Source organism: Passer domesticus, chromosome 1 (assembly GCF_036417665.1).
Source record: "Passer domesticus isolate bPasDom1 chromosome 1, bPasDom1.hap1, whole genome shotgun sequence".
Classification (NCBI taxonomy): domain Eukaryota; kingdom Metazoa; phylum Chordata; class Aves; order Passeriformes; family Passeridae; genus Passer; species Passer domesticus.
Window position 1 is genome coordinate 154,280,112 of NC_087474.1, and position 18,649 is coordinate 154,298,760.

The following is an 18,649-nucleotide window of genomic DNA, read 5'->3' on the forward strand; positions in this document are numbered from 1 at the left end:
ATGTCTGTAGGCTTTTTAATCCAGCATCCCCAGTGTGATTACAATAATTAAGTTTGCCACGTAACACTCTAATGAGAAAAGTATGATTTGTGGGGAAAGGTAATATATTTTATGAGACTAAGTGATACTGTTGGGACCTAAATCAAACAAGCTTTCAGGAGCACAAATTGTTGGATTTTTTCTTTCCGGGTTTTCCACCTAGTGGAACAGTTGCTGTGTGCCTCACACCTTTCTGAAATAACTTCCTCAGACTGAGTCATGTGTTAATGCTCCAATAAAAAGGGAGAACATGCTCCATAGAGAACAGGGATCAGCCACTATTTCCAGGGCAGTTTTAATGAAATAATACATGGAATTTCAGATTTCCCCCCCATGAATGATTATATGATTAAGGAATTCAGTTAATACCCATGCCCTTTCTAGTTGTTCAAAACCATTATTCTTAAAGATAGGAAAGGCATGTTGAAAGTAATGCCGCATTAATTTCTTTTCCCAATAAAAATGCTGGAAGAAAAACAATGAAATATGTACAGCCCTCTGTTCTCCTGACTTCCCACTGATCTAATGATGCAAAAATTACTGCTTGGGACATTATGAAATTACAGGCAATATATAATAAATTTGAGTTGAAAATGACAGGTTTATTGGAAATATCTGTCTATAAAGAAATCACACTCTTTCCAGATGAGTTGGGCAGAAGAACTAGTTTGCCTGTACTGCAAAAGAAAAAGGAGAGGAAGGAGTTTAAGCAGGACTAAAAAGAAGACATAGAGAGAAAATAAAAAAAAAAATTGGAACAATGATCATCAAGTTATCTAAACAACTGGAAATACTCTGACTATTCTCAAATACTGTGTTTCAACTTTGATTCCTGCATTTTGCATCTCTAAGGAAACAAAACTTATCCTAGCTTGAACTTTCAATAATATTCCTGAAGCCAAAAGTGAGATTAAAAAATAAATAAAAAATAAATTTGAAAGAAAACACTTCTCTATATATTTTTATTAAAATTTAAGAAATATGCAACAGAAGAAGGATCGAGATACTGTTGAAAATGTCTTGTCCCTTCCTTACATCATTGAGACTACATATTTTATTTTTAATTTCTTGATATTAATTCCCACTCATCTGTGCTTATGAACTCACACCCTTTGTGAGCACCTATGGTGGCCTGAGGAAAGAGTGAAGATGTCACAGTGAAGGCAAAAATTATGAAGAAGACACAAATGGGACCCTTTGTTGGAGGCCATGCTGGCTAAAACAGTCACAACATTTGATAATTGTTTTCAGCAGGATCTGGGAGAGTACAGACTCACCAAATCAGTCTCTGGGCTGCTCCTGTGTTTGTTTGCAGTCAGAGAAAATGGACCACCATTCTGGTGTTTCCTGATGCTCAGTATGCTCCTGGCTCCTCCAGGGCACAGAGATCTGGAACTCCTGGAATGGGTTCCTGATAGACAATACCAGGAGATCTTGGCTAAACCATCAGGCAGGAAGGAGCCATTGCATGGTGAGGTATCACCCCATAGATGGAGTGACCAATGGGCCTGGTTTATGGCATGGGCTGTGGTAGCAATATCTCCCCTTGTTACGACTGGCTGTTTGTCTTTTCTCTCTTCTCATGCCTCTTTTCTCCCTCTCCCCAGGCTCTGCTCCCCAGGCAATCATCACAGAGTGCAGAGATATAATCTAAGCTCTGAGACTCCAATGCACTGCTAAGAGCCACCATCCTGAAATCCAAACTTGCTCCAGTCCCAGAAGTGCCAGGTCTGAGGTGGCTGCTGCCTTTGTCTTTAATAATGAACCTCTGAGAACATCTGAACTGCAGTATGTAAATGCAGCTTAAATACAGCAATTTATCCTGATGCACCAACTCACTCATGGCTTGCAGCAGGATTTTGAACTTTGCAAAGGTAGCTAAATCACTCGCTCCCTTATATTTTCCCTAAATCATAGGCTTTTTTCCTCTGAAAGGTGTGATTAGAAGTGCCAATTCTAGGGAAAGCTGAGTGGGATAAGAAGGTTGTTAGTAGCTGGCAGGAGAGGTGCCTGCCCATCTCCTTTGCTGTGAATAGTTTGTGACATGGTGTAGTATGAAGTCTCATTTTACAGTGTGTCACCTGTGGTGGGCTGATCCTGGCTGGATACCAGGTACCCAAGAAGCAGCTCTGTCACTGCCCTCCTCAGCTGGACAAAGGAGAGAAAAGAGAACAAAAGGTGGGTTGAGATAAGGACAGGGAGAAAGCACTGAGCACTTACAGTCATGGGCTGCCCACAGGGTCACAACATCCTTTGGGCATCCCCCCAGCCCAGCATGGGGTCCTGCAGGGGCTGCAGGTGATGTCTCTTCCCCCATGGGCTGCAAGGGCACAGCTGCCTCAGCAAGGGCTGCCCCAGGGGCTGCAGGGGAACCTCTGCTCTGGTGCATGGAACACCTCCTGCCCTCCCTCCCTCACTACCAAGGTGTTTCTCTTATGCATTCTCACTTCTCTTCAGCAGCAGTTGTGCATTTACATCCCCTTTCCTAAATGCATTATCCCACCACTGATGGGCTTGGCTTTGCCCAGCTGTGAGTCTGTCCTGGAGCTGGCTGGCACTGGACACGGGGGAAGTTTCTGGCAGCTTCTCAGAGAAGCCACCCCTGCAGCCCCACCTCACAGCCAGAATCTGGCCGTGCAAACCCAACACATGACCAAATGATTTGGATTTTACCGTGAGAAAGAGGTTAGTCTACCTCCCATAGGAATTGACTGGTAAGGTTTCTTATTACAAAAAAAAAAGTGGTCTCCTCTGAAAGATCCCTTCATCTGGGTGTTTGAATAGATTGCAGCTGAATGAATGGAAATAAAGAGCTACTCATGCTACAGTGATACAGAAACTTTATAGGTGTTTTATAGGAGGGTGGAGCACAAAATAACAGTAACAAAAAGAGAACTTTTTAGTCACATTTTGCTTTTGCAGACTGATTTCCTCATTCAAATACCCTCAAGGTGTGCATATAAAACATTTCTTGCACTGACACCTTGAGGGATCTATAACCTTTCTTTCACTAATTTAAATGTCTTGTCACAGCAATTTGAAAATTTAGCAGAGAAATGACTCAGTCACAGGATATCTTACAGCACGTTTTGTGCTGCAGTGAACTCCAGACCACAGAATTCTTCTGAGTCTCAGCACAGCCTCTCAGATCTTGTTTATTTGGGCTTTTTTATTGTTTGTTACAGAGAAGCTATATGTTTCACACACAGTTGCAATCTGAAAGGAGATATTTTTAAATAACATAATGAATTCCATGTTATTTAACATGGTAATTTTTTAAATGGAATGGATGATTTTATACTTGAAAGGCTGAAAGCTCAGCCTGGCATATGAAAGCCAAACCACATTTTGTCATCCCTGCACAAAGAGGGTTGGAACAATCTTCTCTCCATATCCATGGTTTGTACAGGAAGATATAGTGGGTTCCACATGTTGTAAGAAAGACTGTGGTAGGTCACTGGGAAACACTTCTGAAGAAAAGGAGGAAAGCACTCAGAAAAACTGACGTAAGAGGGAATGTCCTTCACTGTAGGGATTCACAAACTGTGCAGTCAGAAATCTGGCAGGGATAATAGTGTGGGTCACTGTGTAACACATCAGGGCAATTATCTAAATCATCTCTTGCATGGAGTCCCACCTGACCCCTTTGTCTGGGTTATTAATAATGAAGGCTTTGTATCCACAATGAATATCCATCCATAAGAAAAACCTACAATAAAACCCCAGCCACACCTGGGGTAACTCTATGACTTCACTCACTATCATCTCTTTCACTCTTCTCTCTTTGGTATTCAGTTTTTGTACCAAGAACCACTTCCTTTCTTGAACTGGTAATGTGTTTTATGGTGCCCCTCCACCTCCTCCTATGTAATTTTCTTCCTCACAAATGTTTATTTCCCACTTGTACTCCAATTTCTGTTATACACCTTGTAGCATAAAGCAGCCTCTACTATGTGTTTCACCCCATTATATATTTATTTCCTGGCACTAAGAAGAAACAAAACCTTTCCAGCAGAGTAACACTGTTGTAGGTGAAAGCAAACAATGGAACAATAAAGGTTATATGGGAATGTGCCCAGTAACATAACACCTGTCTAGTTGTGCACATCAAACTCCATCTGGAATTGCATCCTAGGGAACTGACAGGTATTATTGTAGAACACAGGAATGATACTGGGGGAAAAAAATGTCCTCTCCAACCACTGACTTCCAGAAGACAACTCAAGTGTTCTTCAGGTTAAAAGGAACTCTGTTCTTCAGTTGCATCCTTGCCCTCCAAAGGGTCCACACAACCCTACCTGGGCTGTAGCTCTGCAGGCTCTGGCCCACACCTCTCACCACACTCCCTAAATTTTGTTTTTCCTTAGTTTGATAATATTTCCCACAAAGCAGAATGCTTCCCACAGGAGTTTCAATTTCATGTGCTTTAGTCATAGTCAAAACACAGTGCAGGAAAATTTCAGGGTCATCGCTGAGTGTTTTGTTCCCAGCTCCCATGGGAAGACAGTAGGAATAGGAATATTGCTGAACTTCATTCTAGATATTTGACCTTGGAGAATTTTTTCTTCTCTCTTGATCCTTGTCTATTGCAAGCTCTTTTGTATCTCACCAAGTACATTGTGAAGTTCAAAGGAAGAACTTTTTCTTGGAACCTGGAGACCATGAGGACAGTGCCTAATTATCATTGCACTGCATTAAAATTGGCAGGATATGTTCCAAACTCTTTAAATATCCAGCCATAATATTTGACCTGCTGACTCTCTGTGCAATGGATTTGACAGTCTATGTTAACCTGTACAAAAAGAGACATTTTCACATCTTTTAAACTTTCCATTCTTTTCATTTAATTGACTGACCCTGTTCTCATATTAGAGGATACATTACAAACCTGTCTCCCAGGAGAACCTGTAACTCTTGCTGACAGTCCAGTCACAGGTTGTCAGACTCTGCCAGGAATATGGTGGTGTGCCTTCACACTGAACCTGGCAATTGCTTTTCTTCAGACTTGCAACATATCAAAAAATATTTTCAAATTAATTTTCTCTTCTACTGAAACATATGTCCGATATTTTGACATCATCAATGATAGTGCAATCAGACACCAAAAATTTGAAACATTATATAAAAAGATTCTGTACAGACAACGAATTCCTGGTATTTTTTAAGTCCTGTGGAGAAATTCAACTGACACTCCCCAATGAAGTGTTGGTAATGAGTCAGGATTTTCCAGTGCACTGGCCCAAAATTTTCTAATAGAGGGAAAGTAATTAAATTCTCAAACAATTTATTGCCCACTGCTCTGAAATATGATATTAATATACAGCAAACGAGAACCCAACTATAAAGAAGTGTGGATTTCACACTCAAGGAAAAATCAAAAAAAGAAAAATTAAAGTTAATGCAATATTGTGGGGTCATTTTAGCTTGAGAATTTTGGGTGGCATTTCTAAGTTACATTAGCCACTTTCAGTGATACAGAAGTATATGTTCAGATAATTCCTTGGCACCCTCTGTCTTGTAGAAAATATTTGGCTGATGACAATAAATCCACTCCAAGAAATGATGTCAGGAGATAAGTAATGTCTAATAAGAGGAAAGGCATTTTCCAGCAAGGTTTTTTATAACCCTGCTGCCAGGAATGGGCACTTTTGGTTCCTCCCCTCTGCCTTACATCGAAGGATTTATATTATTTATTTTCTTAAACTAAAAGTTCAAGACCATTAAGGAACTGCAGTTCATCTTTAAGATGAATTGCAAACCAGTTGTGCAGTATTTCACATTAATGATCCAGTGCCTACTCAACAGCATGCAGAGAAGCAGGATACCAGCTCTCTCTTTGCTAAACACAGCAAAATAGTGTAATCTAGAAACCAATTAACACTGATAGAAAAGCGCAATGATTCCAGTTGTCTAAACTAAAAGTTATGAATAACTTAGTCAAGCAATTTAAACCTTTCTAGACTGCAACAGAGTTCTACACAAATCACAACTTGAAGGCTTAGCAGTCAGAGTTCAAAGTTACAGGTCTGCTGTAAACAGCTTCCCAATGAAATAGTGAGCATTTAAAACTCCTGTTATTTGTATTTTACAGGAAACTACATCTATCACCAGGTAGTTTCATTTTCCAGGAAAAGATATATGCTATGCTAGGAATTATTTCAACTTTCATGAATTTCTTATATGAATTATTAGTGTGCACCCAGCATGGGTTGCAACATCTCATGTAACAGATGAAATCTGGGTTTTAAATGAGCAGCAGTTAACAAATAGCTTTCAGGCTAATTAATGAGAGCTAAGGAAAGGATTATTTCATACCCTGTATCTAGTAAGAGGTGGAATGAAATAGACTGAAAAGCTCATCCTCATGCCAGGCACAGAATTCTGGCTGTTAAAGTAAGATTGATATTGGCCAGGGACTCAAGAAATGCCTTTACAGTGTGGTCATGTTGATGTTATGATCAGACTTATTTTTTTATCACATTTTGCTTCCAATTAAAAATGGTTAACAGCCTACACTAAATTTAAAGATAAAGTTAGAGAAACATCTTACCCTTTTAAAAAAAGTGTAGACAAGGGAAAACGCGCTGTTTTTCTATACTTTTCTTTCTGAGTCAAACTATTATTTTGACCAGGAAATGCATCTGTAAAGCATCAAGCAATCCTTTGTTGTGTGTATGTGGTTAGAAGGTCATGTAACAATGCTGAGACTGTAGGCTGTTCAAAGGGTGAATACAAGGAGGTAACTCCCTTGGATGTGTCTGTCCGTGAGGCATTGTGAGGAGGGAAAAGCAGATTTCCTGTTAGGTGTCCCATATCTCTCCGTTTCCCTTTCTTGAAGTTCAGTGTGAGCTGAGCTGCAGCCGTCTGCCAAGAATAGCAGCATGACTCTCAGACAATGATTTCTTTTAAGTGCAGTAAAAGACAAAGGAGTTGTTCTTGGCTTTGCAACACAATTGCTTATTAGTACTTGCAGCATATGGCAGGTCAGGCAGATAACCAGACATTTGACTTCTCTAATATTAGCAACAGCTTCTTTCTGTTTCAAATTCTTTTTGGCCCTCCAATGGCAATTTTCTCTCAGAATACAGTGAGAAAAATCCCTGACTCTTTCACATGTACATCTTTTTTTTTTTTAATGCAGGAGTGTTAACTGGGACTCCGAAAGAAATTAGCCATCACTCACGAGGAAGAGCTGCTTATAAAGTTTTTGATATGTGGTTGTTTGACCATTATTTGACCAGATCATGTTGTGGTTAACCACTAGGCTGAAGTGCAACAAAAAGAGATGTTTTGGAAGAGGTGAAGAGTGGTTCATGGATACAAGCATGAAAACCTGAGGCACAGAGCAGTGCATACACATTTCAAGCGAAGAGTAGTCCACCCTGTGTCTCAACACTTTGCCAGACCAGGATGATGATGTGATGTTGATTAAACTTTCCTGGTGACCTCTATGGCCACCCAAGACCCTAAATTCAAATTCAATAAGAATAGCTCAGTGCTGTGTGAGGCTTCATGGAGGTTTCCATGCCCATATGTCCTACTCATAGCAGGATGCTCTAGGCAAAATTTATTCCTTGTACACAACAGCCATTTAGCAGCTGAAGGTGTCATTCCCTTTTGAGTCTTTTAAAGGTAAGTTAGAACTTTGAATAACTTTAAAGAAAATAAGAAAGTGCTTTCTCCAGAGAAGGTTACAGAGGAATATAAATCAGCTTCTGGCCATTGGATTGTTAGCAAAACACAACTAAAACAAATAATTGTTTCTCTTAAAGTTATTTGATCCCTCTAGTGCCTGTGCTGATTGCTGCTCTCATCATACTGAATTATATAAAACAGGTTTGGTGTTAAATCTCACAAACCTTTCATATGATTCTGCTGAGGTGCTGGGAAGCCCAAGGACTATTGAAAAGCTGACATCTCAGTGTCATGAAGCCAACTGAAGTTCCCTGAATGCCTCATTTAAACCAGACAGATCTACCTCTTCAAAGCCTTGCAAAAGAGGTATTTACAGTACTCACAGCACTGCAGGAACCCCAGGTAAGTAGTGCTTCGTGTGCTGTTGGTATTTGTTGGAGACATTTATGCTGCAGTAAACACTCTTTCTCTCTCTCTTCCTCTCTCTCCTGACATGGACTTGCAGAGCCTCCCTGCCTGTTCCTGTGGGACACGTGAAGGGCAGACGTGAGAGCAGGGGGTGTCTGAGCCTGGCCAAGGCAGGAGCAGGAGCCTCTTCAGAGCCCAGCCATGATCACTGCACATCACCTGGGGAGCCATCACTCTCCACAAACTGAGCCAACTGCAAACTGCTCCTGACAGCTTAATTTCTCCCGGGGATGTCTTTAATGGACAGGCTCTGCATATCTCTTATTGACTTTTATGAAGGGCGTCACACTTCTGTTCTTTTTGTCTTGTAGTGGCGGGCTTGGAAAATATAATAGAGGGACAAAACCATTCAGATTTAAAAAAAGGGTGAAGAATCTTTTATAGATAATTATTCTTTTGCAGTTAAACACAAAGCTTAAAAATGAAAGTGCAAGTACAAGCCCCACAAAATACAGGGCAGAAGCAGAGCAGTAGACTGGTATAATCCCCATTTACACATCAATATTTTTTCTGGACTTCTGATGACACTCTGAGGATGACACTCAAAAAGCAGATAGTGAAACAGGTAACATGGCCAATGGGATGCTCCACAGAAAAAAGCAAAAGGGAAGTGTCACCTCCATAAAGGTTTGGTTGATTTGGAAGAGATGAAGCAGGGAGGGTGTGGAGCAGGTTCCAGTAATCAGCATGAAGATGTGTAGAGTTTCTATAAAATACTAAACAGTCTGAAAAGCATCTCCCCCTGCCAGGGGAAAATAAAATACCACCTTTGGAGATTACCACATTAAAACTTGACACAGACAAGTAACTGATTTATTCAATAGGCTTCAATTAACTATTCAAAAAATTGCAATCATTGCACTCCCTCTTTCCCATCTTTTTGTGTGCTTTGTCTCTGGGGATCAAATATTGTCCACTTCATTGTGTTTTACTGATTTTATCAGCCTTCATTTCTCCCAGGGATCCCAAAAAAGGGCATTTTACATGGGAAAAATGTTAACTCTGAGCAAAAAATAGCTTTTTTCCTCTGTTTGCAAAGCAAAAATCCCTGGCTGTGGAGGGAAGATTTTTCTTTCTGCAGTGAAAGATTTGTTTATGTACCTGCCATGTAACTATGGGTGCAGGAGGAGAACAACACAAGCAGTGGAGCTCAGTTTTGTGGCCATGGTCCTCACCCAGGACAAAAGTATACTTCAATAGAAGGGGCTGCATTTCATGAGATCCTCTTTTCAGATCATGGGTAAGTTTTCCTTACTTCATGATTTCACAGATGATTACTGTGATGAGAAATGTTGAAAAAAAATGAAAGTCCAAGAAAATACAATCAAACTGAGACAAGTGAGTAGGGCTCAAGTTTAAGCTCAGCTTGACTTCCTGTAGCAGAATTTAGAAAAGAAATGGAGGACAAATGCAAAATGCAGGAGGCTTTCTTCATGTCATGATCAGAAGCATAAAACCAGGACAATTATTGCTTTTACATCTTCTGTTGAGGAACTGAGCTGGGTGGTGGTAATCAGCACAAGGAGCTGCCAAGTCCAAGTATGTGTGGAGTTATAAAATCTAAGTGGTTTTAGGTGCTTCAGTGGAACATGGGTTGGAAGAGATTGAGGATAAGAAAAGCAGAAACACAAAACTGGTTGTGATGGAAGTCATTACACACTTAGTATTGACTTCTCTGTCAGATTAAATCTGTTACACACAGGGGCAACAACAGTCCTGTCATACCACATATTTCTAACTGAACAAAAACCTTGCCAGTAAGGTAAAACTGGCTGCTATGATTCAAGGTGCATCTGAAGAATAGCAGGAGAATTTGTGAATTTGAAGCTGCTCTTTATGACCTTCAATTGATCTTGGATGTGAAGAAAATCTAATCGTTAGTGTGAACTTCATGACCAGTGGGTTTGGAATTTGCAAAACAGCTAAACTACAACCAGTGTAGTTTCTTTCCTACAGCCAGCATCTCCCTTCCTAAAGGAGTGTGAATTGATAAAATTTCAGTAAAAATTTCAGTAAGTTCTATAGGTACTTCATGCTGTAAGCACCATTTGTTTTCTGGCCCTGGGAACACAGTTGATTGAATGATCCTTTAAATCTCTTACCTAAATCTGCTGCAGTTCCTTGGAGAGAGTCCATGAATTTTAGTGGGTGTTTTAGCTCCTGAGGGAATAATTTCCTAAGCAGTAAAAGATGCAATGTGGATTTTCATGGGACAGAGGCTGTCCAGGTGGATGAGTGTCACTTTGTTATATGGCCAGAGGTCTGTGTATGGCATCAATCCAGGCTGGCAATAGGGCTGTAGGAGTTAAGACAAGGGGACTATCACCCTCCTTGCCTTGCCAGCTGTAATTAGAGATGAGGCTTTCCAGCCTGATTTTCATATCTTGGCCAAGATATCAAGGCCTACAGTCTTGCCCAGACAGACCTCTCCCTCAAATCAGAAGAAGCTCTAGATAAGAAAATGTGAAGTCAGGGTGAAGAGCCAATTGCCTTTTAACCGCATTTTCTTCTTGAAATCGACTCCACACTTGTGTGACAGATGGGTTTTGGCACTGGAGTCAGCACACAGCAGGAGCGACAGCTGGAAGTCTGCAGGACACATTCCCATTTTCCTTGGCCCCTCCTGTGGGAGACAGATGTGTTTGCCGTGCAGCTGTGGCTGAATCCTGCTCCAAAAGGCAGGCCTGGGAACAGGCTGCAGGGTTTGACCAGTCAGCCCCTTCTCAGCTGGCCAAGAGTTTTGTGAATGCATCACCTGTCAGAGCTAGGCAGATGGCAAATTTTACTGTTTCAATTTGTCTTATATTTCATTATCCCCTTAACTTTTTAATTTGACTGCTCTAATAAAATAATCAAATTTTATGAGAGTTGTTTTTTCTGCTTGGTAGGCAAACATCACAGATATTGAATTGCAGTACAAAGACAAATACTGGGGATCATCAAGATATCCTGTATCCATAGTGATCCATTTATAATGCATTAAGGTTACAGTGCTATAGGCTAGTTTAACTGTTCAAACACATTATGAGGAATGTTCCAGGTAACTCCATCCTGGGAATGACAGATATTTCAGGAAGTGATGTGCTCAGGGAGCATCAAAAGCAAAATGATTTGTCATGAATGGTTTCAATAGGTGATCTCAGATTTTGGAATCCTGAAGACAACTTAATTTAGTCTTCCAACTATTTTGTTTTCTTTACAGCTCAACTTTCTTGAAAAAAATGTGAAAAATAAAGGGGCACATTTCTTGCTAAAGACAGGTTTGTTTGTTTTCCAACATACAAACCTAATGGAGACAAGGAACAAATCTTTGCCTTTATGTTCCATGAAATAGGAAAATAATTTTACAGTAATTTTTGCTCCCTTCTTTTGGTGGAAATATTTATTAACAGGCTTGGAGCCCTGATGGAACCAGGCAAAGCTTAACAATGTCTGACAAGCCATTCACAGTAAAACTGGTTAATGTCACCTTCACTTAGCTGAGATGATTTAACTTCTCTTGCCCCTTAGCCCATGATGTCAAAGAGATAACAATAAATACTTGGGAAATAAAAATTAGCTTTACTTCTGTGTTCAAATGGAAACAATACAATAAACAAAACCTGTTCATTTTCTATACACTGCTTAAACCAGGAAATTTTCTTTTTCCAGCAAAACTCCATATTGGATAAACAACCTAATCCCACAGCATTTACTCAGGAGAATGCCCACAGGGCTGGAGATCCCCAATGCACAGGAAAAGTCATGCATAATTCTCTTTTCTGAATGATATTGGAAAGACTTTGCAGGTTCATTGAATCTATTTCTGTCACATAGGTTTCTCTGCCAGGTATATAAGGAAATTGTAATTTAAGACAGCCAAAAATGTCCCACATTATTAATCTTAACTCTGTTGTCTTCAAAGATGTTATTGAGGAAAATAGAAAAAACTGTGAATGAGCAATAGACATCATGAATTTTATCTTCTAATTTTTTGCCTGTTTTTGTGGGGAGAACTTCCAAAAGAAACTGCCCTATTAAAAATTAGTCCATATTTTATGCCAATATGTATTGTAAAAAACATATTTCTATGCTTACCATGGATAATTTAAATATTAATAAATGGCAGAAGTTACTAATTACTATGATAATTATTTACTGTAATATTAAATTCAGATGTATCTAAAAGAAGGCATCCTAAGACTACCACAGATTTAACACCTGTATTGAATATTACTTATCTCTGATTGCCAGAATTACATGATTTCTCTGTACAGGAAAACATCATCTAAATAGGATGTGGTTTTCAACCAGAGATGCCATTATCTTAAATCAACTTGTATTTCACCTGGTTACAGGAAAAACATAAATAAAATTCTCATCCAGCCTTACGTTGCCTTTCCAGCAATGTTGTAAAAGTGCCATGTCCTAAACATTATTTCCCCCAGATTTTGACATGTTTTTATTTTCTCACAAATCATATACTTGGAGTTGAGCTGAGCTGAGATCAGAGGATGTGACGATCAGATAAAATTCCTGAGGATGGAAAGGGTTTTTTCCACTTAGAGACTTTTCTATAGCTTTTTCTGCACTATATTTGGAAGAGAAAAACTGAACTTGTAGGGTTTTGGCACAATTGTGGCCTGTTTGTAGAACTCTTTCCCAGATCATCTTCTTAACTGGTTTATGCAAATTTATAACACATTCACGTTAGAGCTGGAATCTAGTTTTTGCCTTTGTGGCAGGAATTTATCAGCATGTTGTTTTGTGTTTTTTTATCTAATCCGCTTCTCTGAGATATTTTTTCAGTATTCTCAGGGGCTTATGTGAGGTGAAACTCTTTCAAATAAGTCAAATACCTTTTTTTTTTTTCTTTCCCCCTGTAACTACTTTTAAGTTTGATTCTGTACAATTTTATGTAAGTAGCCCTAGAAGATGATATCAATTTTTGTCAGAGGCTTTCTTTTCTGAAGTTGTGTCTGTAACCAAGAGAAGTTTCCAAATTAATATCCATGTTTACTCCCAAAGCAGTTTTACATGAGTAATTCCTTATGGCATTTTATGACTGTGCTATATTGATGTAAATTATTGAATATTCAGTTTAACAGCAGAAAATAAAGCACTTTCAAGGACACAGCTCAGAAAAGGGGGCCCAAGTTCTTAAAGATCACTAAATTTCCTACATCTATGAAGACACATAACACGTGGAATTAACCAGTCTGAAAGAACCCTTCCTCATAACTCTCTGGATATAAAGATTTAAACTCTCTAAAAATAATTATTTTAACAAGTCTCTTAAGTGTTTATACTGCTTCAAGAAATGGCCTTGCATTGGAATCTCAGCTTCCATTCAGCTGCTTCCAGCACTCAAGCTCATTTCTCCTGCTGCAGCTGCCCCTTGCAGAGCAGAGTGCACTCCAGGTAATGAGAGGAGGGGCAAAGGAGCAGTTTTGTGACTTGTTTTTGTGGCTAGTGGTAACAGTCATTACCTAGAAGCCCTCCTCTACCATTCTGACTGAAGTGGGCACAAATATTCTAAATTTTGTCTGGTAGTAGATTTCCAAAACAAAAAAATAAGATTGTATCTATGGTATCATGTCTATGATTCTCCTGTTTATCCAATGAAATTTGTCTTATTCTTTGATAAAACCAAGCAACAAATTGGTTTGTTTGTATCCTGACCAAGTGTGTCAGAAGTTATGAGATGACATTTGCAGTCTATTTGCATCCTTCATAATAACAGTTTCTGTTACAGATTTTGTATAAATCACAAAACATTAAAATGTTTGCATGCATTTTTCAAACGATATAAGGAAAAAAATAATAAAGAAAGTTAGAGCACAGTTGGATTCTATAAGAACTGCTTTTTAGAGTCTTTCTTCAATGCACTCTTCTGTAATAAATATTATTTTATGAGTCTTCTAGGGTCATATAATAAATATAATAAATAAGACTTCTGTAATGAATATTACATTATTACCCTTCTAGGCATTTGGATTGTTCCTGTGGGATAGTTAGCTGAAAATTTCTAGAATATCTCAACAGTTAATGAAACAAACAACCAAACATTGTAAGCAAGAAAGTTATTCAGCTTGCAAACATAATATTTCTACTTTTTTCTTTACACTGCATAATATTGTATTTTCACTTTTTTTTTTTTTTACACTGCAGAAAAGTTCCAGTAAGACTGCAATGACCTGACAAAGAAGACCAAATTAAAAAAGGATAAGTAGTTTGGGGTTTTTGTGATGTAATTGAGTTCATTCCCTGGGAGAAGAATCATTCAGAAGAAACTTTTTTATTGAAATTGTTTCATTGCAGATGTGAAGCAGCAAAAGGCTCCAGGGGGCTTGTATTTTTATGTTGTTCTCAATGATATGAGCAGTAAGAGAGTGAAATTATCATGCAGTTTATGGGAAACAGGGGCTAACTGGGGAGCTAAACCATGTAAGAGAACAAGGTTGCTCCAGGGCTGGGACCACTGTGGGCAAGAGAGAGTTGATTGAATAGATTTGGAGACTGTGTTCTCTCCTTTTTCCTGAGGTATTCTAAAGAGTCATATTTTCAAAAATGTTGCCTGCCTGTGAATTATAAACCGAATCTGGTCCAGGGCTGTCAGCCCAGAGCTTCCCATGAACAAAGCGTGTGATTGCTTTGCCATAACAAAGAAATGGATTTGGGCTTCCATATCTCTCATAGCACATTTTTAAACACAAATCAGCTGGTCAGTTCTGCCTTTCTTTCCAACCTTACCTCTTCTAGAGGTGTAATCACAGAAGAATAATATGGCTGTGTTCGAGGGTCCCAGGACGAGTGTACAGATGAGAATCTTGACTCCATGTTTCAGAAGGCTAATTTATTATATTATGATATTATATTCTATTAAAATGCTACACTAAAACTATACTAAAAATAATAGAGAGAAACGGATCCATCAGAAGGCTAGAAAGAAAAAGAATGGAATGAATAAAAAAATCTTGTGACAGCTCACAGCCTCGACACAGGTGGCTGTCATTGGTCATCAAGTGAAAACAATCCACATGGACCAATTGAAGATGTACCAGTTGCATTCCACAGCAACAGATAGTTATTGTTTACATTTCTTTCCTGAGGCTCCTCAGCTTCTCAGGAGAAAATCCTGGCAAAAGGATTTTTCAGAAAATATCATGGCGACAGAATAACATCGATCCTGAAGGCTGGTGTAGGTGGTTACCAGATCTCCACACTCATTCTCAGTGCCTGCTTACAGACCTGACTTACACTGGAACAGCTGGGTGAACATTTTCCAGTCACCAGAGCAAACAGTCAGCAGAGATAATTTGATTTCTTCTATTTATTGTTGCTGTTTCTCTCATGGTGTATGGGGTGATCCCACATCACAAAGAAAGAGGGGAAAACAGGATGCTGCAATCTCATAATAACTTGATGCATCCAGCAAACAGAAAATATAACACAGAGATGTCTTACTCAGCTTAGTTTTAGGTAAGAAAAAATGCAATACAGCCAAATAAGGGACCCCAATGCTGATTTGAGGGAGTATAACCAAGTCTGATCAGAGGAAAGAATATTTTAGAGTTGCTTGGAGGTGTGAATCCAAACAATTTTTTTAAGATCTGCTGCTTTTCCATGATGAACTAATCCATCAGAAATGATAGATCAGGTCCATCAGTTCTGATTTCCATGAGGTGAAGGTTCAATCCCATAGCTGGATGAAGTTAGATGAAGGCAGGGGTTTATATGATTACTACAGATAGTAAATGGTTTGGTCATTTTGGTGAAGACTCAGTTGGCAGCTGGCAAAAAATCCAAAGCATTGCTGCAGAACTTCTAACATGTTCTCAGGCCTATTTTGCAAAGGGGAAGGTTGCATCAATGAGGAGACACTGGACTGTGGTATAACAGAATTCAGAAAGTGTAGCTGAATTTATGACTGCTGAAGATTTTTAAAAGATGCAGCCATCTCACTTGGTACCAGGCCAGACTTACCCATATATTACTCCACTGAGTTACACATTTGACTCACTGTTAATGACAGTGTTTTTTTGTTTTTTTGGTTTTTTCTGGAATATTTAGTTCTGCAGCTATCCTCTGAGTCCCAGGAGGAATGTGACTGGTGCTGGGAAGAGTACAGGACATGCTGGGTTTGGCTGGGATGACTGTTTTGGTTGCTCTGGGTGTTCTCATGTCTCCTTGCTCTTGCATTCAGCTTCATCCCTCAGAAGATGTGACTTGAGAGAGTTTTTATATACATTCACAAGAAATCTTTAACTGTGGACTCAAACTTCTGAAAACTCAAAGCTTTCTTACATAGATTTAAAAAAAAAAAAGTCCAAATGAAAGTTATGGAAAAACTGTCTTTGGAATGCTTTCTGCTTTGTGAAAAGATGTGTTGTCTTGGGAGAATAGTGAATCATCTCTAATATTTCTAAGGCATTGACCTCACTGCTGATGTTGCACACACAGCCACCATTCTCCTCACTGAGTAGAGAAGTCACCATTTCATTTATTGCCATAATTAATGTTATGTTGTGTTATTTTTCAAAACCCAGTGTCCAAACTGTGTAATTCTCCTAATTTCAGTGTTCAGCATAAAAGCATGAAAAGCTAAGGGCTGCAGAACTACAAGACAACTGTCAAGAAGAAGAAAAAACAAAGACAGAAAAGGAAAGGTTGCTCAAGTGTAGTTCAGCTTTACCAGATAACCCGTGGGGACTAAGTGACTTCCAGATACCACCCAGACAGATTTGTAGCCCCCACAATTCACAGGTGAAGAGAGAATGAAGACCCACATGGTTATGCACATCTCAAGTCCCTTTCCCACAGGGAGTTGCAGGCATGGACACTTCTTGAGGGAGGCTCTCCTCCCCTAACCTCTGCAGGAGAGCATTCCCTTGGCTGTTACAGCTGCCTCCATCCACAATTCACATTTCTGAGAAACCACATGAAGGACACAGGGACTGCAGAGTCATTGCTTAAGATACTGAAAAAAACTTTGATAGAAGACAGTAAAACAATAGCGATGATAGGTGTGGATGATAATGAAGACTACACTTACAAGTCAGCAAATTTCCCTGAAGTTTCCTAAGCCCTTGGGCACCTAAAGGTGAGGAACTGTTTTCTGCCATGAGGGCGATTGAGAAACTCATGTGTGGCTAACCAAGAAATTGATCAATTCACCATCTCAGTTGTACAAGAAGCACAGAAGAAATCAATGAGTAGTGCAGAAGATGAAAAGCCAACAGCTGAGCTCAGAAAGCAGGATCTCACTAAACTGCACTACATAAGAATCTAAACTCCTATTAACTTCCAAACCAGAGCATTAAGTTTTCCAACCGTCTCTCAACTCCAGTTATTATTTTCAATTCTCTTCACCATACAGAAAATGGTAAAGATATGGACAATTTTACATATCAAGCATCTTCTGATTTCTGATTAGGGCATCATCACCTTTTCAGAGAATCCCAGTTCATCTTAGTTTTTCACAATTATCTTGAAAATAACAAAAAGTTCTCCCAGAATTTTCATCATAATCCAAGTTTAGGAGATTGAACATAGAGGCAAGGCTCTTCTGCAAAGAACATCTCACAGTATGGCATGCTTGCCCAAACTTCAGGGCAAGAGTATAAAATTATACTCACTTCTGACTCTCATTTTTATTCAAATGATGAGTAGGAAATCAACACTATATACTGTGCTTCAGGGTATCTTCATCATAAGACTATTTGTATCCAGAAGTGTAGATAAACTAAACCTCAATTAACCAAATCTGGTTATAATCCTTCCCTATGGGCACTCAGCATATTTAAAAAGAGGTAGCACTGTAACTTGTTAATTTAGCTAAAAAGGAGCAATAAAACTGTCTGCTTAAGAAGAAAAAGCATAGCTAATGGTGTCTGCCTGCTGGATTCCCGAAATCTTCTGGACTACCCTAAATCTTTACTGCATCAGCCCTATGGATTTCATGTTCCAGGGTTGGTCTTTAGACTCAGATACTCCATATACCTGCACAATTCACAACTGAACATCCAGTTTTGCTTTAAGTGAAATGGTTTGACCTATTTCCTGTATTTCTCTTTTGTGCCAGTGGAAAAGTCATTGGCAAAGATTTCAAAAAAAAAGAAATATTTCAAATAAGTAATGTCAGCTTCTGGGTCTGAACTTACCTCTATGTATACAGCACTTTCTATCTACTAAGAAAAGATCTGTTTCCATGATTTATGTTTTCTTTATGGAGCAGAGTGTTCAAAATGGATGTGTATTTATCAGTATGCCTTAAGGATGCACAGTTACCTGTACTACTGTGACACAGGATAGAAATAGGATTCCTCACATTCCACAGTGGTTGTTTTATTCCCAGCATCTCTAAAGTCCCATTTTGACCCTTGATAATGCCCTTGCTTCCACCATCACTTAAGACTATTACTTCTATGAGTGTAGCAGTAGCATTATAGTTCATGAACTCACAACACTTTATAAGGAAAATTGTCTTCCAGTCCCAGCACAAAGCCAAAGGAAAGCCACTGTGCTA